The following is a 24,810-nucleotide window of genomic DNA, read 5'->3' as shown; positions in this document are numbered from 1 at the left end:
TGATGCGTTGGCAACTGTGTGCGGTGAAAAACGCACACTGCTATGCGACCCACAGTTGTCGCTGGATACAGCACAGCAGTTGCGGTTCACGCACAGTAGCAAAGCCTTTTGCACAGTGGACCTAACGCTTTGAACAACAGGCGTTAGGTTGTCACTGATGCGTTGGCAACTGTGTGCGGTGAAAAACGCACACTGCTATGCGACCCACAGTTGTCGCTGGATACAGCACAGCAGTTCCGTGTCACGCACAGTTGCAAAGGCTTTTGTACAGTGCACCTAACGCTTTGAACAACAGGCGTTAAGTTGTCACTGTATTTTGCTGCCTAGCAAGCACGTATACCTGCTGTGATACAGCAGCACTGTGCCACGTGCTCACTAAACAGAACCCTCACACTTTCCCTACAGAAACAAAATTTTCAAATCTAACTAATGTAGTACAAAGTTCCCTAACTACACTAGATATCCCTTTCCACTAAATAGAAAGCTCCATACAGCAGAAGACTGACACTGTCCCTTAAGTTTTTTTTTTTTTTTTTTTTTTTTTTTTTTTTTTAACTCTAAGAACCAGCACAATCGCTGTATCTAACTACACTGGCTGTAAGCTAAATACAATTCTGCTATATGGAGCTTTAGAACCACTCGATATGTAGGAAATGTAGTGTAGCAAGCAGGAGTCAGACAGAACTGCTTCAACTCTCTTCAACAGGCTCTGGATAACTGTGCTAGGGGTTAGGCGGGGCCATCTTATATAGTGTGGGGCGTATTCACTCCTGATTGGCCTCTGGTCCCCGTAGTCACTCCAATCACGTTCCTAGGAGACTCCTGCCCCCTCATTGGCTTTTGCAGACGTTTCTGGGCCAATCACGGGCTTTTAAAGCCCAGTTCCTGTCCCAGTGCATTTTGGGCGGTTCTGGTGGCCGAATACCGAACTTTTGCCGCAAAAAGTTCGGTATTCGGCCGAATATCGAACATCCAATGTTCGGGTCGAACCGATGGTCGACCCGAACCGTTCGATCATCCCTACTTGTGGCTTGAAATGGTTCAGGAGCGGGGCACACCCTTGCTCCCCTTCCTTTCCACCTAGACTGCTTGCCTGGATAAGGAACTATTATAAATCCTAAGAGCAACCTCTAAAATTCATACTAAACCAAGATTGAAGAGGATTTACATTACAGGACATTGGTATTGACTTTGCAGTTACATGTTTTCTTTTTTTTTTTTTTTAATTGCTTGAACCTTTTTTAGAGAATGAGTTTTAAAGGGCACTAATGGCCCATTCACCTACCGGGAATCATATATCTGGGAGACCCTTATTATAAAGGGGGTTTCTCGATACTGATATGCCCCCCCCCCCCCAACATCCTCTTGATCAAATGCTATGGGGAAGAGGCCCTTGTCCCATCAACATGCAAACAAGATGCCTTGAAACAGAAGGGAGAACTTTGCCCCCATTACCTTGCAACGATCCCTCCTAATGTTGAAGGAGCATTGCCTGCTATGGTATAGGAAAGGGGGGGGGGGGTCACTTTTGCTGCCACCCCTTTCCTTTGGTTTAAATTTTAAGGGGACATGACATTTGACATGACATTTTTCCATATTTTTTTGTAAAGATCACTTTCAAAGGATACTGTACTTTATCTTTACTGCAGTTTTAAGGTATTCTCCCAAGCAGGTTATTGAAAGGTTTTGTTTATTTTCAATGTTACCCTTTAGTGCCGGTTCACACTATTGCGATGACAGACATTGTGATTCGGAGCGCACTGCTCTTAAGATCAAATGCAATGTCTATGTGGTGCGAATTCAGCCATACAGTTTGTATGGCTGAATTTGCACCACAATCACAGTGAACTTACACCAGTGCGATCCGATTCATGTGCAAACTGTCAGATCGCACTGCAATATGCGATCTGATCTGGGGGTGTCGTTAACTTTGAATTGACACCCCCACCGATTTGCATATGGCAGTGTGAACTGCCTGTGCTGCGAATAGGATGTGGGAACATGCAGTAGATTCGCAATGTTCCCGCATCGCAATAGTGTAAACCCGGACTTAAGCTTCATTAAAAGATCCTCTGAATTTTAAAGAGGACCCCTATATCTATTTTTTCGGGGAGCAATACATAACAGTTCATGAGTGATCCCATGACATGGCCCCTTACCCCTGGCTTGTTTTTTTACAAACAGAAAATGGGGGGTTCAGCAAACTGGTCTAATTTGACCAGGTTGTTTGGTGCTTTACTGAACCACAAAGAGTCTCACATTTGACCCAAACCCAAAGTTAATTGCTGAGAAGTATTAATTTTACAAGTTTTTATGTGAGCATGTAGCCTGGCTAACCAGAAAATGGGGAGATAAGTGTGCCCTCCTTTCTTGCACCATACCAAGCCACATGCCCTTAACATAGCGAAGTACACAGGGAAGGACCCACCTAACAAAGCCCTTTATCTCTATGTTGATGAGGACAAGGGTCTCTGCCCCACAATCCTACCCCAGTGGTTGAAGATGTCTGCAGGTGGGGGGCTTATTGGAATCTGGAAGTCCCCTTTAAAAATAAGGAGGCCCTCAAGTAATGCCCCTCTTCTTACATGATTAGGGACAGTACACATTACCCAGTTAATAAAGAAAATATATATAAACACACAGACATAATTTGCAAAACCTTTATTAAAAAAAAAAAAAAATCTAAAATATGTCCCACAATCCATCATCAATCATCCCTTTCAAAGAAAAAGACACGCTGACATGTCCAATTCTAATGACTGCTTAGAACAAATGACAAATGGTTTGGGCTCAACAGTTGACTGTAAACAAAGGGTGGGGTATCCATGGTAAAGTTATATTTGGTCATTGAAGTCACAGGTCTCCCAAGTGATGTCACTGACCAAATACATTCATATCCATGTTGGTCAATACCATCAGGATACACCACATGTTAGCATTAACTGCCAGATAGAAAACTGTCATTCCCAGAAAGCAGTCTTTAGCAGATTGTGTCAGTGTGTTTTTTCTTTCAGGGGGGAATCGTGATTGACATGGATCTACACCGTTGAATGATGTGAATGGTGACAGATTTAGAACATGAGGCTTTTGTTTTTTAGTTAATGACTTGTCGGAATTTGTCAGTGCATTTATTTACTTTACATTTTTTTTAATGAATGGGATACTATGCATTCCTTACTAATTCATGTAGGGGTGGATGCCTTATTTTAGTTTCAATAGATTTTTATTGAGTTTGACAAGTAAACAAGGGTAAACAGCCAAGTGAACAAAATAAAGCAGTACATATGGGTCAAAGTGTAACTGGCATGGCAGAAAGATAAATCAACTACACATAACATTATAGCATAGCAGACTAATACAGGTGAGTGAACACATCCACAAGAAGTCTGACATCACTCCCCGGGCACCCCAAGGGAAACCAACTGTGCCCCGGGAGGATGACATAAGACAGATCAATATAGGTTCACAGACCTCCGATGCGAACAATCTTACAACCAATGAATTTATTAACATGCTCAGATTGTAAAACCAGGAGCATAAGGTCAACCCAAACGCTTAAGTAGAACACTTGGGTGAAACATAGGCTGGAGAGGCAAAATGGTGGGAAGGAGAGATAAAGGGAACAGGAATGAAGGTGAGGGAGAGCAGGGTGGGAAAGGGAAAGGGTGAAGGGACAGGACAGGGAAAGGTCCAGCTAGATCCAGATAATAAATTCATATTAACACATCAGTCTAAAACCGTACACTTGGGGTGAGATAGCCAAACTTCCCACCTCCTCCGGGAAGGAGGAAGTGGCAAGGTTGACAACCGCAAGCGTTCTTTCCATCAGACAATGGTGGTTAAGTGCAAGGATGACTTCACTACAGGAAGGGGGCACAGGAGATTTTCAGTGCGTGGCTACAGCAGTTTTTGCTGCAAGAAGCAAGTGTATAATAACCGCTCTGTGGCAAGGCTTAAATTCATGAATATTGATATGCAGGATGACTAACGCTGGAGATGGGGAGACTATATCTCGTGTTATATCCGAAATTAATATAAATAATTTATTCCAGAAGGACCGTAGTGAGACACAAGACCACATGGTGTGGTACAGAGTACCTATTTCTCTGCATTGTTGCCAGCACAGAGAGGAGTGGGATGGGTAAAACTTAGATAGTTTGAATGGGGTTAGGTACCAGGAGTGGAGCACCTTCTGGTACTGTTCCCAATGGGTAACACATTTCGTGGCCGCATAGGTGTAGGCAAAGGCTTTCAGCCAAGTGTTATCAGGGAATGAGGACGACAGGGTGCTTTCCCATTTGGTGACTGACAGGGGTTTAGAGAAAAGATTATGGTTATTGTAGATGGCGTAGAACAGCGTGATACCTTTCATACGAGTAGCTGTGTTCTGAAGGAAAAGGTGTACCAAACTGGGGATTTCTACACAAGTGGGAAGAGGGTGTTTGTGGAGGAATGGAGGTAAGAGAAGATTGCTCCCTGTGAAAGATCGAAACGGGTTTGTAAACTATCAAACGGGCTCAGGCGGGATCCGTGAAACAGGTCGCTAAGGAGTAATATTCCCTTGTGCTGCCACAGTTGTATATCTAGGTGTGGGAGAAAGTGGCACAACACCTTCAATGGGACCTGTATTTTGTACATGGAAGTTGCAGGTGGATGTAAGTGACAAAATTCCCTCCACACAGAGAGGGAGGCTTGAACAATCGGGTTCTCGGAAGTCCCAGGCCAGTCTCCTAGTATAGTAGCAATGAGATTCAACTTTAAATCATGCCCAGGGACCTCAGAGGACTCAATGGAAGCCCACGTCTTGTGCGGAGACGGCGCTGGATCCCTTATTTTAAAGAGGCTTCCATATTCCAATGACCCCCCACCCAAAGACCTCCACAGCCACCAGGGTTGTGGGGAAGAGGGCCTTGTCCTCATTAACATGGGGACAAGATGGTTTGCCAGTGGGGTCATAGGATGTTTGACAATCCATTGCCTATTATCTTGGAAAATTACCATTACTGATATTCAAGATTTAGCTCCCTTTAATCTCATTTGGGTTTGGTAAAGTTTGATAAATGTATCCCGAAATGAACCCAAGTAAAATTAATCTCTAGATGTTCACTAGATGCTTGCAGACCTTTCCAAAAAAAAAGTTTTCAATATTTTAGAATAAGTAATATTTCTTAAATTGGCTAATGTAGAGTAAAATGAACTAAACAAATGTCAGTGATACCCATCTATTGCTATATGGTTGCCATTTGCTACCAGCTGCTTAATCTTAACCATTTACAATTGTTAGGAATCTAGTGGTATGAGAGCTAATAGACTAACAAAGACAACACTCAACACTCACCAGGAAAATGTAAACAATATCTGGATGAGCAGATAAAGGGTCAGAAATTGGGGGAAAATTAGTCCACATTATAAGTCCTTAGTATAACAAGTGTGTGAATGTGTATGTGTCCAAGCTTGTGTGTGTTGGTTGTGATATCCTTTTAGAATGCTGTAAAATGTATGTAAGTTAGTAAAATTGCAGTATCTCTTGCTTGGTGTTTAATGGTTAATTAGAGACAGGGCTATTGTTGTTATGGAAGAAAGATCCTCTCACAAAGCTAAGCTTTCCTTGTAATCTTTAGGCCTCATCCACACTGGACATTTTTACTAGGGGTGGACTTGATGTTCAAGACAAACGTAAGTGGGGCTCGGCGGGAAGATTAGCGCCCCATAATGCACTGTGCTGGTGCAGTGAATAAATTACTGATGATTGGCCAAAGCATGCACCTGACCTGTATGCTTTGGCCAATCACAGCACAATGTCCTGTCAGAGCCATGATTGGCCAAAGGTAGGGTGCCTTTAGCCAATCATGGCTCAGGGGCTAAGTCCACGCCCCACACTATATAAGGCTGCTGCTTACACGGCAGCCGTGTATAGTGTGTTATGATAGAGATTAGGCAGGTAGTTAGTGGACAGTGAGTTGAGTTAGTTTAGTGCAGTCAATGTAGTGTTCAGGTTATACCCCACTTTTATAATGTATAGATATGTTGTAGTTCTGGGTCCCCTCTTGGTGTTCCCCAAGTTTTGTGTCCCTGTCAATTATAGTTTGTGAGCAGTGCCATACCAAGCTGACCAAGATTTCCCATAGACATCAATGTTTTAAAGACAGGGAGCAATGCCATCTCAAGCTGATCAATATTTCCAATAGACGCCAATGTTAAAGTGAGGGAGCAGTTCCATGCCAGTCTCCCCCAAAATCTATACCAGTCTGGTACATATTTTAAGGGGAATCCCACACTAAAATTGAAAATAAAAACGGCGTGGGGTCTCCCCCAAAATCCATACCAGACACTTATCTGACCATGCAGCCTGACAGGCCAGGATGAGGGGGGGGGGGGGTGAGCGAGCGCACCCCCCCCCCCCTCCTGAACCATACCAGGCTTCTTGCCCTCAACATGAGGCGGGTGCTTTGGGGTGCCCCCAAAGTTCATATATTATACTATGTATACCATGAGAGGTGGGAGTGTAGGCTGCCACAGGTTTTCCGCCAACCTATTACAGATAGAGTGGAGACTAGTAGGGGAAATGTCACCTCAGAGAGATCAGCTGTCTGATTGAACACTATACTCTCTTGGGGTGCACAGCAGCCATTTTGGTGTGGGACCTTATATACAGAGTTGTATAAAGTACTCAAAACCCATGCTTGAGTGATGATCTATGATGATGTCTATGCGGACGATACGCGTCAGGAGCTCACAATAAGAACTTCTATCTACAGGTTTTATTGCCTGTTACCATGCGAACATTGTAAGTGCAAGTCTTTTTTTATTAAAAGGTTTTTTTTAGCAATATCACACTATGTGCACTCTTCTTTCTGGCTTTTATGTAACCTGGCTATGAGAGATCTACATCCCTCTACAAACCACTTCATGAGCCTGAAATTACATCCATGGTCGTATCTTAGGAGGAATCTGGATCATCTTTAAAAGCCCATTTGGTCTGCTTGCTATATGGTAATGTAGACCCATTTGATCTGGTGAGCACCCAATTCATTTGGTTTTATCTGGTGATGGGATATCTTCCTTCATTTTAAAGATATATTGTGTTCACTGTCAAGATTCATCACATTCATGGGACTATTCTTCTTTCTGTATGGAAATTTTTTTGACATGGGACTTATTTAAATCATTATTTTGTTTTTTTTTCTACCATGTTATCATAAGTTGGTATTGTCATGCTAATGCCTTCCTCCAATTTTTTAGCGCAGCACTTATTTTCCTTTTTTGTGTTTCTATAACTTGTATATCAGTTATTTTGTGCTGGCTGCTTACACTGTGGTATTAGCGCTTATTAGAATTATTTTTCTTTTTAGTTACTATACATCTCTGCTTATATAATAGGGTACCTGTGTCATTCGGGCATGCCTAGAGTGAGATGTAGGTCAGGGACAGAGACACCGCTGATAAGGGAGTGGGCATAGAGCAGGGAAAGGTTTCTGGCAAGTCGGGTCAGCTCAGAGTCAATGCCTGTTTTAAGGAAAAATCCCCCTAGCGAGAGCAGTAAAATGTTGCTGACATGGTACACCTCAAACACCACTCCTCCAGCAGAATCTGTCCTCCAGTAATACAGACCCAAGCCTGCTGACACTGTATGAATACCAGTTCCTATATTGCCTTGTATCCTTGTCTACTAGAACTGTTCTTATCCAAAATCACCAACCTGTATACAATCCACAAGATAAATTACAATATCAAGAACTGTGTGCATGGACTCTTCCTGATTGGGTACCCTGCTGGGCTTATACCCCACCACATGCACATTTTACATGCTGTAACATGTGCTAAAATGTTTGTTTTACTGCTCACTACCACTAATGCCTTTAGTGTAAATGAGCCCTTAGAAAAGCTGAGACATTTTGACATTCTCCCAGTCACTCTCTGTTGGTGTTGAGAAATGCAAACGTGAGTTAGTACAGAACAGAGGGGTCCAAGAGTCTGATTATTCCTGCAAGGAAGATCAGACACATACCGCCTATTCAACAGAGTAAAAAGCAAAGCACAGAGATCCTTGACTGTTTACGATGGAATAATGAGAATCAGTGACTCGCAGATTTTGGATTGCCTGAATATTTTGGATATAGATCTCAGAGCTGTGAGAATAACAATTTTTTGTATACTGGTTAAAATCTGCATGCATAAATAAGTGTCTGTTTTTCTGATCTGCTAGAGTTGTGAACAGATATAAAAAAACAAAATAATAACAACAATAGAAAATAAATGTATGGGACATTTTTAAGCCTCATGAACAAAGGGCATTCTAGCCTTGATGCATAGGATTCCAGCAATTTGGTGCAATCTGAAGGCACAGACACACCATGCCAGCAGTCTGTATAAAAATTAGAGAGGCTGAAAGCGGCTGCAGCTGGATGTTGCCTTAAGTGGTACTAATGTTTAAAGGGGTTGTAAACCACTGGTTGTTTTTTTTTGTTTTTTTTAGGACCTGCAAGGTAAAGGCATAATCTGCTAGTATGTGTTGGATACAAGCACATTATATGAAACTTACCTGACAACGAAGCCCTCCATTGATGCAATGTAATCGCTTGAGGCAGAATCCATCTTCACCCGGTCTTCCATCTGGGTCAGCGGACTCTGGCTGTGTCACTGGCCAGAGCTGCGATGATGTCATTCCTGCGCATGCGTGGGGGAGGTGTCATTCCCGTCATTCTGAAGGAATGGCATGGGTAGCCATTCCTTCAGAGCGCATGCGCTGATGATATCATCGGCTGCATGTAATGTAAATATCTCCTACACGGTGTAAGTTTAGGAGATATTTACAGTACCTGTTGGTAAGCCTTATTATACACTTACCTACAGGTACAAATTATGCACGGGAGTTTACTTCCTCTTTAACCACTTCCCGCCCGCCCTATAGGCAATTGACGGCGGGAATGTGGTTGCATTATCCTGACCGGACATCATATGACGTCGGCAGGATAATGCGCTCTGCGTGCCCCCGGACGTAGGCTCTTTACCATGTGACCAACTGTGTCCAATCACGGCTAGCCACATAGTAAACATGAAGAGCCGTTGATCGGCTTTCCTCAGTACGTGCCTGACAGGCACGAGTAAAGGAGCGCCGATCGGCGGCTCCCCTGACAGGGGGGGGGGGTCGGCACTGGTAATCAGATCATTGATTACCAGTGCAGACCCTCGGGGGGGGGGGGAAGGGTGCCACTAGAACCACCAGGAATGCCCACCCATGACCCCAGGGATGCCCACTATGGCAATCAGGGCTCAGGGAGCCCCCAGTGCCACATCAGTGCTGCCCGCCAGTGCCTCCCCATCAGTGCTGCCCACCAGTGCCCATCATTGCCATCTATCAGTGCCGCCCACCAGTGCCCATTATTGCCCACCAGTGCCGCCTATCAGTGCCAATTAGTGCCCATCAGTGCCACCCGTCAGTGCCAATCAGTGCCGCCTATCAGTGCCCATCAGTGCCCACCAGTGCCGCATATCAGTGCCCATTAGTGCCCATCAGTGCCGCCCATCAGTGCCACCTATCAGTGCCCATCAATGCAGCCTATCAGTGTCCAGCAGTGCCGCCTATCAGTGCCCACCAATGCTGCATATCAGTGCTACCTATCAGTGCCACATATCAGTGCCCATCAGTTCCGCCTATCAGTGCCGCCTGTCAGTGCCGCATATCAGTGCCACCCCATCAGTGCCACCCCATCAGTGCCTCCTCATCAGTGCCTGTCAGTGCAGCCTCATCAGTCTTCATCAGTGCAGGAAAAAACATATTTATTTACAAAAATGTATAACATAAACAAAAAAACTTTTTTTTTCAAACTTTTCGGTCTTTTTTTTATTTGTTTAGCAAAAAAGAAAAAAACAATGTGGTGATCAAAAACCACCAAAAGAAAGCTCTATTTATGGAGGGAAAATGACATAAAATTGGTTTCGGTACAGTGTTGCATGACCGTGCAATTGTCATTCAAAATGCAACAGTGCTAAAAGCTGAAAATTGGCCTGGACAGGAAGGGGGTGAAAGTGCCCAGTATTGAAGTGGTTAAGGCAATATGTACCTCAGGACAAATTGTCTCTGTATGTTTAAGGCTCTAAACCGTATTATTACTTAGTGTATCATCCATAGCACAAAAAAATGGTTACTGCCCACACCTGTAATTGGTCTCTGCAGCAAGGAGCATTGGAAGGGCAACCCATATAACAAGACGCAAAAAGATTCCAAGCTCTCCTTACCCACCAGTCTGCGACCAACCGAATTGACCTGTCCAACAGTATGCGTTAAGCCACAGAGCTACGACAAGGCACCCCATTATCTGTGGTCCTAACTCTAAATTCTGTGAGTCTCCAGCAATGAAAGCACATGCATTTAATATCATCCAGTCACAGCAGCTTTCAGCCTCTCAAAGACTTTTACAGGCAGGACTGGATGGTGCCTTCCGCCTGCATCAAAGCGCTAGGATTTCATGCACAGAATCTAAACATCCAGTGTACATGAGGCCTAACTTGGCAAAAGATTTGTTATTACATTCAGTACTGTCAAGATCCAGGTGTTCCAGCCAGACAACATAGCCAAGTTGCTAACCTCACTATTCTCTGCTGAAGAATTTTCCCAGTGTACTGTTTGGAATATGAATGAACATTACCATACTAATGAAGATAACACTCTGCACCTTGCCTTATGTTCGCAATCTCTCATTGATAGATGGATAATATTGTCTCTGACTGCCCTACATTGCTGCTGTATGGTAAACTAGTATAAAGGCCATATCAAATATTTATACTACATACTTTTAAAAATATACAGTATGTAGGGGCGTGGCAACTGAGCTCCGTGATGGCCGCCTAAGTCAGGAGCTCCGCTGGACTGCCAGGACTCAGCGCCTACATCGGCACCTGCAACACCCGCGACATCCTCCCACCATAGGATTGGAGCCTCCCGCACCTCAGCATGCCCCAAAGGAGGAAGGAGCCACCCCACAGTTCAGCCCCACAAGCTGACTGGCTTCTTCCCCCCGGCTCTCCAGCGTCGATCCCAACATGGTGGCAGCCCGCGGAAGGCAGGCTTGCATGCGGCCTACGCAGCCATAGATCCATCTGGCCCTGCTGCAAGGACATCCACGTCCATCCCGGGCAGCAGATCATCTTCTGGGGCATCAACTCCCTCCACAAGAAGCCCTATGAAATCAAGGCCCCGCACTGGCTCTGATGAAGGAGGCACATGGACAAATGATACTGTATGGAGGTGAGTGGAGCTCTGTCTCCCCAGCCAGCCACAACACCATCCCCTGATCCCATAGCGGGCTTCCCCACTACTGGACAACCAGTTTCAGATATTGTCTTGAAAGACATGCTGATGTCCCTCAGGGAGTCACTGAAAAGAGACTTATTTTCCTCGCTCACACAATGTCAGTGAAGGCCCTGAGGGATAGAGTGGATCAGGTAGAGGGAGCCATGGGTGACTTCTCTAGCTCCTATCACACCCTGGTAGATGCCCATACTGCCCACAACAAATATATTGCATGGATAAAAGACAAACTTGCGGATTTAGAAGATAGATCCCGCAGAAATAATCTAAAGCTCAGAGAGATCCCTGAAAGTGTCACCCTGCAACAACTTCCCCAGTATGCCAAGGATCTATTTCTTGCCATTATACCCACATTACTAGATCTGGAGCTTACTGTGGAGAGGATCCATAGGATACCCAAGCCCTCTTTCCTGGCTGATGATATTCCGCGGGATGTACTTTTAAGAATCCACTACTACAAGACCAAAGAATTACTAATGGAGCAGTTTCGTAAACAGGACCAACGCCCTTCAGCCTACGCAATGATCCAAATACTACCTGACCTCTCTAGGCACACGCTCCAGCATAGAAGGAACCTGGCCACAATAACGAAAGCCCTGCAAAATCACCAAATTCCACATAAGTAGAGGTACCCTGCAACACTTTCCATCTCCCACAATGTTACATAGTTACATAGTTACATAGTTAGTGAGGTTGAAAAAAGACATCAGTCCATCCAGTTCAACCTATGATGTATGTGTGTGTTTGCTTTTAACCGTACATTGTATACCCCTGTATATCGTGGTCTTTAAGGTGTCCATCTAATAGTTTTTTGAAACTATCAATGCTCCCTGCTGATACGACTGTCTGTGGAAGAGAATTCCACATCCTTACCTCTCTTACAGTGAAGAACCCCTTACGCACTTTAAGGTTAAACCGCCTTTCCTCAAGTTTTAGTGAGTGGCCACGTGTCTTATTGTATCTCCTATCTATGAATAGTTTGTTCCTTATGCTCGGGTCGCCAGTACAGTATTTGTACATTGATATCATATCCCCCCTCAATCGTCTCTTTTCCAGAGAGAATAGGTTCAGTGCTTGTAGTCTTTCCTCATAGCTGATGTCCTCCATTCCCCTAATTATTTTTGTTGCCCTTCTCTGGACTTTCTCCAGTTCCAGCACATCCTTCCTGAGGACCGGTGCCCAGAACTGGACAGCATACTCCAGATGTGGCCGGACCAGAGTCTTGTAGAGCGGGAGAATAATCTCTTTATTTCTGGAGTGAATCCCCTTTTTTATACAACCCAGTATTCTGTTGGCTTTGCTTGCGGCGGCTTGGCATTGCATGCCACTGCCAAGCCTGTTGTCTACCAGTACCCCCAGGTCCTTTTCCATCCTAGACTCACCCAGAGGTTCCCCCCCTAGTGAGTAGCTTGGCTCTGGTTTCTGGCCCCCAAGTGCATTACTTTACATTTTTCAACATTAAATCTCATCTGCCATGTAGTTGCCCACCCCGTTATTTTGTTCAGGTCCGCTTGCAAGGTTTCCACATCCTGCATAGAAGATATTGGCATGCCTAATTTTGTATCATCCGCAAATACTGAGATTGTACTCGATATCCCCTCCTCCAGATCATTTATGAATAAATTAAACAGGATTGGTCCCAGGACAGAACCCTGGGGGACCCCACTTTCCACACCCGCCCAATCCGAGTACTCCCCATTAATCACCACCCTCTGTACTCTCCCCTGGAGCCAGTTCTCTATCCAGGTACTCACCTTATGGTCCATACCTACCTTCCTTAGTTTGTACAGTAAGCGTTTGTGGGGAACGGTGTCAAAGGCCTTTGCAAAGTCCAGATACACCACATCCACAGGCTTACCTTTATCTAGGTGGCAGCTCACTTCATCGTAGAAGGTTAATAGATTGGTTTGGCACGAACGATTTTTCATGAATCCATGCTGATTACTACTTATAATACCGTTTTCATTACTAAAGTCTTGTATGTGGTCCCTTAACATCCCCTCCAAAATCTTGCAGACTACTGATGTTAGGCTGACCGGCCTATAGTTCCCCGGGATATATCTTGGCCCCTTTTTAAATATTGGTACCACATTGGCTTTTTTCCAATCAGCTGGTACCATACCCGTCTGTAAACTATCCTTAAAGATCAAGAATAACCGTCTGGCAATCACCTGGCTGAGCTCATTAAGAACCCTCGGGTGCAAGCCATCCGGTCCCGGGGATTTATTTATGTTAAGTTTCTCTAGTTTAGCTCTAAGTCTATCCTCTGTTAGCCATGGCGGCGCTTCCTGAGGTGTATTATTTAATTCAGCCTTACAATGGATCTTCTGTGCTGGTTTCAGACCTGGATGAAGGAATAACCTGGCTACGTCTATGGGGCATCATCCCCGACTCACCATACCCCTTGACCATAAGGGTATTCCCAATGTCCTCGGAACCGCCTGTGGTTCCTCTTTTTACTTCCTTTTTCCCTTCCTTTATTTTTCTTTTTCCCCTGTTTTGTTGCTTCAGTTTATTCTTCAGGTACACTTCTGCAGGTCCAAGTGAACTGATGCCGTCCAAATACCACCTACTGGCCATCGAGCTCCACCATCCAACTGCCTGGCCCTCCGGGAAGGAATGTCCCCATCTCACCCTCCACCGCTGAACCTTCCATGGTATGCGTAAGCTGCTACGTTTATTCATCTGACATACCTGCCATAAACACCCATGACTGTTACATGTTTATTCATTAACGCTAAGGCGTTAAATCACCCCACTAAGAGATGCTCTATGTGGGCTGATGCTTTGCAACATAAGGCAGATGTGCTATGTGTTCAAGAAACACACTTTGCCTCCTATCAAATACCTCCCTGTTCCCATCCTCATTTCCCCCATGTGTTCTTCTCTTGCTCAGAATCTAAAACAAGGGGAGTCCTCGTTGCTGTGCGGGACACTGTTAACTTCCTTTTACACAGTTCCACTACTGACCCCAACAGGCGTTATATCATCTTGACCTGCGACATGAACTCCCAACCATATACCCTGGTGGCATTGTATGCCCTGAATGTACATCAACCAAGATTCCTCAGGAAAGTCCTCCACAAAATAGGTCGACTCAAATATGGACACACTGATATGCGGAGACTTCAACTTAGTAGTGGATCCGGCCCTTTATTCCTCACAGCCCATCCCTGCTTGAACACACTACTTGTTAGAGAAGACTTATATGACATATGGCGGTGTCAACATTCAAATGAGAGAGACACTACATATTTTTCCCCAAGACACCGCTCATACTTGCATCTGGACATGTTTCTTTCTAACAAGTGGCTTTTGCAACGGATAACGCAATCCCACATATATGATATCACTTGGTCGGACCATGCAGCAGTTTCCATAACAATTGCGGGAGGCAGTGGTGTAATCCTGCACCCTGTCTGGCCCTGTAACACCAGGCTTCTTCTTCACCCGCTATGCTCCAAGCCTATTCAGGATCGCCTCACTGAGTTTTTTTAACTGAATGCCCCTACTACTCCTGATGATTTCCTACTCTGGCAGACGCACAAGACGTTTATTAGAGGAGTCCTTATCCAGCAGTGTGCTAGACAGAAGAGATGCTATGACAGTCATCTTACTTCCCTCTTAATTGAAATACATGATCTTGATAGCAAAAACAAATCATCGCCGTCCCTGGCGTTGTCGAATGACTGCAGAAATTGCGGGAGGATCTGCGGACCCTGCTGCTGCAGAGATACAATATGCACCTCAGGCGGCTAAAACTTTGTTCTTATGCCAACACTAACCAGGCTGGTAAGTACCTGGCCAATCAGTTAAAAGCTGCTAGAACGAAGACCAAAATCATTCACCTCATTCACCCCACCTCCAAGCATAAGCTTACTAACCCCCAAGACATTGCGGACCAATTCGCTGACTTTTATGGCAATCTGTACATCCTGAAAAATGACAGGGGATATATGATGGAAGTCCTAACTCGCTTTGGGTTCCAGGGCATTATCAACTCAGCCGTTAAGGCACTTTACTCATGCCCATCTGCTCAGATATACACGTCGGGACTCCTCTCCAAACCATTTCCAATCAGGAATGGCACCCATCAAGGGTGTCCTTTGTCGCCCACAATATTCAACTTAATGATTGAGCCGCTAGCTGAAAAGATGCGTCACCGGCCGCTAATATCGGGTTTTTGGTTTCGAGGTGAATCACACATCATCAATTTTGTTTGCCGATGACGTGATTCTCCTCTTAAAGAGGAAGTAAACCCTTCTCTGCAACTTGTACCTATAGGTAAGCCTATATTAAGGCTTACCTATAGGTACTGTAAATATCTCCTAAACATGTACCGTTTAGGAGATATTTACTTTGCATGCAGCCAGTGACATCAATGGTGCATGCGCTCTGAAAGAACGGCCACTCCTGCCGTTCCTTCAGAGCCCTGTGCCGTGACCGTCTGCTACCGCCGCAAACCCGGAAGAAGGTCGACACACATGTCACCAATGAGAGAGGTGAGCAGTCGGCACTTCGTTCTAAGGTAAGTATTTCATAATGAGCTAGTATGCGGTAGGTGGCATGGGACTGGTGGACCTAGAGGACTATAGACAGGCAGCTATCCTTGACCAACTCCAATACTGGTTCCGCACTGACGCTGGTCCCCGCTGGACACACATTGAGTCTGCAATGATGGATTTTCCAGGCTTGCAGTCTCTACTTCTATTAGACGCTTGGGATCCTAGGGATGATTCATCTTCCTCACCCCCCATGCGAGCATTAATCTTGGCTTGGCGCCGCATTCTCTGCGACTCTACAAAAGAAATCCCCATAGCACTTCCTCTAATTCCGATACAGGCACTGTCTCTAAGACTGCCCTTTCTGTACACAAAACCGTTGCAATCCTGCAATATTTAACACTTACAAGACTTTTACAACTCCGGCGAGCCTTGCAGCTGGTCAGACTTGACAAATTCCCTATTCCCCCTAACTAACATTTCCCGTGCTATCGCATAACGCAATTCCTTGCCAAACGCCCCCTGCCTCAACTGACCATCCCGTCGGTCGCATGGAAATTCCTCACACACCCGACACCGGGGAAGGTAGGCATATCACTATTTTATAACGTATTGCAATTTAAAACGATGCCCTCCAAATCATCACCGGTTTTGAAATGGGAGGAGTCCCTCCATGCGACTTATACCTTAGTGGCATGGCAGATCGCAATCCGATCTTCCTTCCTACACTCCAAGTGTATAGGCCACTGGGAAATGATGCTTAAACTACTACACAGGTGGTACTACACCCCCTACAAATTGTCTAAATTTTCCACACAGCACAATGGCCTATGCTGGTGGGGATGTGGACAAACTGGCACACTCCTACATGTCATGTGGGAGTGCCCCAGTATCGCCAGTTTTTGGAACACAAGCCTATATCCACAACCACAGGCGTCCTTCGCTCGCCCTCTGCAGGGCTGGCACTGCTAAATATTGGTATTGCCCGACATCCGCCAAATATGAGGCAGGTAGTATGCCACATATTTTTGGCGGCAAGGAACGCTATTCTGAGCAACTGGGGGTCCCAACAATCCCCTAATAGGCGGTACAGCTCAATTACGTCTTTGAACGTTTACTTGCCCTTAACCAAGGCAATTGTATAGCTTTCGATAATAGATGGGTTTCATGGCTGAGTCTGACAGGTAACCTTTCCTGATATGTATGCTGAGCTTGCGTAGTTGGCTCTTAGGGGGCGTCACCCTGTCCTCCCCGCACAGTTTGTGCCCATGTGGGGTGCGGGGGGGGGAAGGGGGAGGCGGGTCCCAGTGGCGCACCGCCTGTCTTTTCAGACCAGGGTGTGGACTTTATCCTTTTGCTTGATATATGTCACCCACATACATGCTTCTTTTCTACGGCACTGTTTACTCACTTAATACCTGAATCTTATGTTCTTCTTGTTTATCCTTATTTGTATTCCCTGCTTACCACTGTATGTTGCATTGGTCTGCATTGTTCTGTTATGTTCTATTTTTTTTAAACCAATAAAAACTATTGAACAAGAAAATATACAGTATGTAATGATGTTTTATCAGTACCATTGAATTACTACACTATGAGTTCCTCCTTGTCTTTCCCTCTGATTAAGCCCACTGATGACCTTCTTGGTATGTGAAAACCCACCCTGGAATCTTGATTCCTGGCTCATGTTATCCATCCCATGAGGTTATTGGGATAAGGTGCAGCCAGACTCCCATCCTGGAGTAAAATTTGCTGGCAAGCGGCTTGTTAGTAGGGTGTGCACTTTCTGGGAGTGAAGAGGTTTCTCACTCACACTAGAGCATTGAATTCTGCTAAACACATAAGTGTATTAATTAACTTTTTTGGATTCTACTCTGCTCAAAGAAATTAGAGGAACACTTTTTTCATCAGAGTATAGCATCAGGTCAGTTAAATTCCTGGAATATTGATCTGGTCAGTCAAATAACGGAGGGGGTTGTTAATCAGTTTCAGCTGCTTTGGTGTTAATGAAATTAACGATGGATACACTAGAGGGGCAACAATGAGGCGACCTCCAAAACAGGAATGGTTTTACAAGTGCAGACCACTGACATTTTTTCCCTGCTCATCTTTTCTGCCTGTTTTTCACTAGTTTTGCATTTGTCTAGGGTCAGTGTCACTACTGGTAGCATGAGGCGATACCTGGACCCTATAGAGGTGGCACAAGCAGTCTGACTGACTTAATATTCTGCTATGGATTTATGCACTTTTTATGGATAGCACAACACTTAGGTTAACATTAAATGAAAACTTTGAAAACACATTAGATCTCAAAGAGGAAAAATATAATGCTGGATATCATTACTGATCCTTTATCCTGGGTAAAGGATGCCATATTGTTTGATGGGAATTAAAATTATCAACGTACAGAGGGCTGAATTCAAAGACACCCTGAAAATCAAAGTGAAAAAATGATGCAGCAGGCTAATCCATTTTGCCAATATTTCATTGCAGAAACTCAAAATGGTACTCAGTGGTTCGTATGGCCCCCACATGCTTGTATGCATGCCTAACAATGTCAGGGCATGCTCCTAATGAGACGACATATGGTGCCCCAGGGCATTTCCTCCCAGATCTGGACCAAGGCATCATTGAGATCCTGAACAAACTGAGGTGCAATCTGGCTGTGTTGGACGAAACAAGCAAGTGTGGGGGCCAATCAATGGTATCAATTCCAATTCTGTTTTTTAATGGAAAATGCCAACCAAGCTCTACGGTGATGGGCAATGAGCACAGGGCCCACTAGAGGATGTTGGGACCTCAGGCTACCCTCATGAAGTCTGTTTCTGATTGTTTGGTAAGAGACATTCACACCAGTGGCCAGCTGGAGGTCATTTTGTATGGTTCTGGCACTGCTCCTCCTGTTCCTCCTTGCACAAAGCAGCAGATACCGGTCCTGCTGATTGGTTAAGGACCTTCTACAGCCCTGTCCAACTCTCCTGGAGTAACTGTCTATCTCCTGAATTCTCCACCATGCTCTCGAGATTGTGCTGGGAGGCACAGCAAACCTTCTGGCAATGGCACATATTGATGTGCCATGCTGGAGGAGTTGGACTGCCTGTGCAACCTCTATAGGGTCCAGGTATCACCTCATGCTATCAGTAGCGACACTGACCCTAGCCACATGCAAAACTAGTGAAAAAACAGTCAGAAAATTAAAGTAGGGAAGAAAATGTCAGTGACCTCCACCTGTAAAACCATTCTTGTTTTTTAGGTAATTTTTTTGTTGCCCATTTAGTGCACCTGTTCTTAATTTCATTAACAACAAAATGAAACTGACTAACAACCCCCTTTGCAACTTAACTGACCAGAACAATATCCCAAAAGTCTTAATGACTTCATGCTATACTCTGAAGTGTTCCTTCAATTTTTTTGAGCAGCGTAGTTTTGGTTATTAATTATGTGGACATATTGTGAGTGCAGCTATCACTGAGTTATTTCTGTACTTTTATTTTCATGGTGACTTCATTTTTGTTTTACACCTACTAAATATAGCTGGATTTCAGTTTTACCTTTCATGTACTATAGTTGAAGACACACAGATGAATTACCATTGTTACTATAGCTTATACTCCCATAGACTAATGTTAAACTACTATAACAAAAAATATGACAATAAAGGCATAATCCTTTTTATTTTTTTAACCACTTAAGCCCCGGAAGATTTTACCCCCTTCCTGACCAGGGCTTTTTTTGCGATTCGGCACTTTAACGGACAATTGCGCGGACATGCGACGCTGTACCTAAACTAATTTGATGTCCTTTTTTTCCCACAAACAGAGCCTTCTTTTGGTGGTATTTGATCACCTGTGCGATTTTTACTTTTTGCGCTATAAACAAAAAAAGAGCGTAAATTTTTCAAAAATAACAATATTTTTCACATTTTTTTATATGACATTCCCCCCCAAAAAAATGTAAAAATCAAAATTTTTTAACATTTTTGGCCAATTAGTTTTTTGCTACATATGTTTGGTAAAAAAAAATTGCAAAAAGCGTATTTTGATTGGTTTGTGCAAAAGTTATTGCGTTTACTAACTAAGGGAAAGATTTCTGTCATTTTTGGTGTTTTTTTTTTTAACGCATAATAGCGGCGATCTGCGATTTTTTTTGCGGTACTTCGACATTGCAGCGGACAGATCGGACCCTTGACTGACATTTTTGACACTTTTGGGGTTACCAGTGACATTACTGCAGTAATCAGTGCTATACATATGCACTGTTACTGCAAAATGACACTGGCAGGGAAGGGGTTAACTTCATTGGGGAAGGAGGGGTTAAGTGTGTCCCTAGGGGCGTGCTTTTTACTGTGATTGGACATGGCTACTAGTGTAGGAACAGTGATCAACGGTCCTACATAGTAGAACCGTATGATCACCATTCCTACACAGGGAAGAATGACAGGCGGCTTGTTTACATCAGCCGCCTGCCTTTCTCCCTTCACGGAGGACAATCGCGAGTGACCGGTGGACATCGGGTCCGCCGGTCACACGCACTAACTTCCCAGGGAACGAGCCAGGGCGGGCGCACGCCCGCCCGCTATTGGCTCACAAGGAAGTGACAGGCTAGTGACGTATATATATACGTCACTTTGCCTGCCCGGGGCTGACTGCCGCCGTATATAGTCGTGCGGCGGTCGGCAACCGGTTAAAATATAAAATCTGCAGTGAATTGTTATAGTATGCAATAGTGTGGCACAACCAGTATTACCGCAACTTCTAAATACCTTTCTTCCTTTGTTTTTCAGATGAATACATGTCCCATTGAGGATGAGAGATGTCTGTTTGTCCTTCAATCTGCCAGTCTAGCAACACCAGAGAGTGGGAAAAAAATCCTTTTATGATTTTGAGTTTTAGTATTTCCTACATTATTGTTTTTCTTTATTTTTCCCTTTTTTTTTTTTTCCTTTTGCACACTCTTGTCACTGTACAGTCGTCACCGTACAGCTTTCAAAACAGTAAAATGCTAAAGTTAAAAAGACTGATAGAAAATTGTGAAGTTAATTGCCCAACCTTTGAAAAACGTTAAGCTTTTGCTAAATACTTTTTTTTTTTTACAATTGCATTTGTTTTTACTTTAAAAGTTATGTCTTTTTCATCAGAAGCAACAGCTCCGGTTCTTCTATATACTGCTTAAAAACCAAATAAAAAGATTCTGCTTTGAACTATTTATTTCCAAATATTAAAAAAGAAAAGGTTTGTGTCTGAGAAGCTTAGAACTCTGTTATAAAAATATTTTTTTTCTTCTTTCTGTATTTGTGATAAAAAGGCTCGATGACAACTTTAAACATCACGCGTAGACAGTGAAAAATGTTTTTCTCCACAAAGACTCGCTTGCAATAATGAATAGATGAAAGTATTTTGATGGGGGCTGAGTTTATTAGGAGTATTGCTTTCTTGGAGAAGTGAATCCGAGGAAACACAATCCTGTGAAAAGAAAATGAATTAAAAACAGAGGTTCCTGTTGAAGACTGATGAGCAGTGACAAGGAAGGATGTTCTCAGGGAGGTGCTAACAGATGGAGCAGGTGGGATTCAGTCGAGTTGATAGGTGTTTTGACGATAAATGAGCAAGTTTTAACACCCTTTGTCTCTACCAAAGAAATGGAATCCTTTTCACAAAATGATAGAGAAAGGATTAACCTCTTTGTTCCTTACACATCATTTCATGTATTGCAGGAAACAAGGACTTTTTTTTATTTATGTTTGTAAAATATATCCCACAGAAAAAAAAAATCAAATGATCAATATAAATGTTATTAGAACTTTGCTTGAGCAAATTGCTTTGTAAAGTTATTTGTATTCACAGATAAATGTCACTTAGCCCCGGGTCACAATTAACATATGGTGTTCCCTACTTTGTTTATAGTAAATACCTAATTCTTCACACAGCAGATTGACAAGAAGTACAAATGTGGTAATAGCTTGATTGCATAATTGTTTTTTTTTTTTTTTCTTCCATTTAAAACACTCACAGGCAAATGTATGTGTATAAAGTGAGAGCATTTTTTTGTTTTCAAATGTGCATATCTTGACCATAACATAGTTTACAGAACATCACTGCATGATTTAAGTGTATGTTGAGCCCAACAACTTTTAAAAACTATTTTTTAGTTTTGGATAGAAAGGGAAAGGGTTAGATCTGTAGGGTTTACTGCTATCTTGGGCCCTGTTTAAAGCGGAGTTCCACCCTAAAATTATACTTACCTCCATCTTCTCGCTCCGGGTCACCTACAAAACAAATGGATAATCGCAATTTTTTTTTTTTTACATACCTCGTTAAGAAGAAAATATACTTACCTTACTTCCTCTTCCTCCCCTCAGTGGCTGCGGTGAGTCGTCACTTCCTGGCATGCAATGATTCCTGGGAGCTGAACGTCATCGCTCCCAGGAATCAATGCGCCTGCACCGGCCCCGACGTCAGTTCCGGTGCAGGTGCCGTCATACCTTGCAAAACAGCTTCTGGGCATGCCGCGGCACCGGAAGTGACGGTGTCAAGATTTGAAAATATATGAAGAGCATATCGTTATATAGTCAGAGTCCCCTTTAATATACTAAAAAATACTAAAAAATATATTCTTCTTAAATGCTTAGAATTCTAGTTGGTATGTTTTAAATACTGTGTCTCACGTTGTCCCAGAGGATATGAAATGTTCTTCCAAAAATGATAAAGTTCCCGGAAAGAGATGTTTATGAAAACAAGCCCCTTATTACCGTAAAATATTATTTTCCCTAACATAATCAATCTTTTTTAATTGTCAGACTAACCTGTCACTACGCCCTTGCTAGGTCAAAAAGGACCCGATGTGTAATTGGGATTTTCCACAAGGAATGTATTGTCATCCGCCTAGACTGTATTATGAAATCTTGTGAAACTTTGTGTAATCTGTAACTTGGGCTTGTGCCCGTTTATGTATTATAAGAGCTGTAACCAAAGTATAATCTGGGTCACATTTCTGTTGGAAGATGTGGACCCGCTGTATGGCGTATATTCTGAGTAAACATATGGAGACGAATGCAAACCTGATTCATGGCTCAAACTTAACATTTGAACTTAACATGAACTTAACAACCGCGTGGCCGGTGCAGTGCATCGTGGGACCGAAGAAGACGGAAGAGGACACAGAAGAGGATCGCGCTGGCTTCAAGCTGCCCACACCTGAGATGGTGGCGCTGGAGAATACATTTTCAAGGTAAGCATTTCTTCTAAAAGGTAAGTGCAACCCGGGACAGATCAGAGGCTAGCCATTGTGGATTGCACTAGCCCTGACTGTCCCGGGGGTATTTTTATAAAAAAAAACGTTCACTGGGTGGAACTCCGCTTTAAGATATTTCTTCGTAATGTAGTTCAATTCTCCTGCGCTCAAGTGCAATAATGGGAAGGAAGAGGAAAGTTTCGAACAAATTTGGATGGGTATGACTGAAGGTCTTGCTGCCACCTCATGACCAAGATTATCCGATACAAACTGGAAAAAAACAAAAAGAGGGGCGCACCGACCTAGTGCATTACCACTAAAACCATTTATTAAAATAGTAAAATGCATAAAATATACTCACAAAAATAGTGTGAAAATACACACAAATCAATGAATCAGTAAAAAAGTCTCCAAGGTAGCCAGGCACTGCATAATGCTGGATGGCATGCAGCGAACTGCATGGTGCTGCTGTGGCTATTTCTCCACACTTAAATAGATCTGTAAAGGTAAAGACCACCTTTTTGTAAAATAAATAAATACATAAATGCACATATAATTGCATAAAAAGTGCACCTATTTTTTTTTTTTTTTTTTTTGCAAAATAGCCTGCAAAGCATTGCAACTACAATCAGTCAATCATGGGTGCAATGCCAGGCTCCTGCAGACTTTTCTTCCTGCTGTAAGACTTTCAGTTAAAGCAGAACTTTAGTAAAAAAATAAAGTCCTGCTGGATCACTTCAGGCTGGTCCCTTTTGTAGGTATAGCTATGTAAAACATTAAAAACAAGTGCCTATCTCTAAAATCCAGGAATACACTGGCTCACCCTGCTCTGCACATGCTCAGTTGCTCCCTTTTTTTGGCACTGTGATGAAAATCAGAACCACTAGAGGCTGATCTGCTGCCAGCCTAAAGATTTACTGCTGCTCATGGGCTCTGGACTTCAGCAAAATTGCAGCCTCCGGCAAGAAGAAACAGGAGCAATACTGGAGGCATTTTACAGCATACACTAATTTTGGTAGCATAATTATTATTGTGGAATGTATGTTCCTTGCTAAGAAACCTTTTTTTAATCAATTTGTCATGGATAAAGTTCCACTTTAAGTGAGCTAGAGGAAGTTTCAATGATTGTAGTGATCACCACACTTGTGTTCCATTGAGAACCACACATCTGTCTGTTGTGGTGGCACATGGGACTTGCATTTTATTCATTTTCATATCTCTGTGCATGAATTATGTGGCTGTGTGGGCATAACCCTGCACAGCCTTGCAGATTTAATATCTAACACTTGCTGCAGGGGAAAAAAGCCCCTATAAATTGTTTAGGGGGGAGGCATTCTGGGGTGGGGGTTCACTTGGCGCCATGTTACATGCTTTACTGTAAATTTTTGTGCCTCAGATGGCTGGACCATTTTTGCAATTTTTCGCTTACACATTACAACCTTGAAAGTTTGATGAATACCACCCCCCCCCCCCACACACACACACACACACACACTTCCTAAATCATGTATCCTCGAAAAGCGCAGGAGGTGTGTAATTCTTACGTGCTATGTGAGGCAGCGGATTCTAAATCAACAGTCTGCAAACATACCTTAACATGCCTAACATCACACATGATTTTTTTTTAGTAACGTAACACATGACAACACACTACCATGAGTTGCCATGCCTTGCAGCATACTAGAACACAGGTGTGTTGCCTTAGGGTGTTGGACTGCCACTTACAATGTGTCACGGTCTAGCCTACAGATTTCTGTTTGTGAAATT

The sequence above is a fragment of the Pelophylax lessonae genome, assembly GCF_965119305.1.
Source record: "Pelophylax lessonae genome assembly, chromosome: 1".
NCBI classification, from domain to species: domain Eukaryota; kingdom Metazoa; phylum Chordata; class Amphibia; order Anura; family Ranidae; genus Pelophylax; species Pelophylax lessonae.
Note: the sequence above shows the minus strand (reverse complement) of the source record.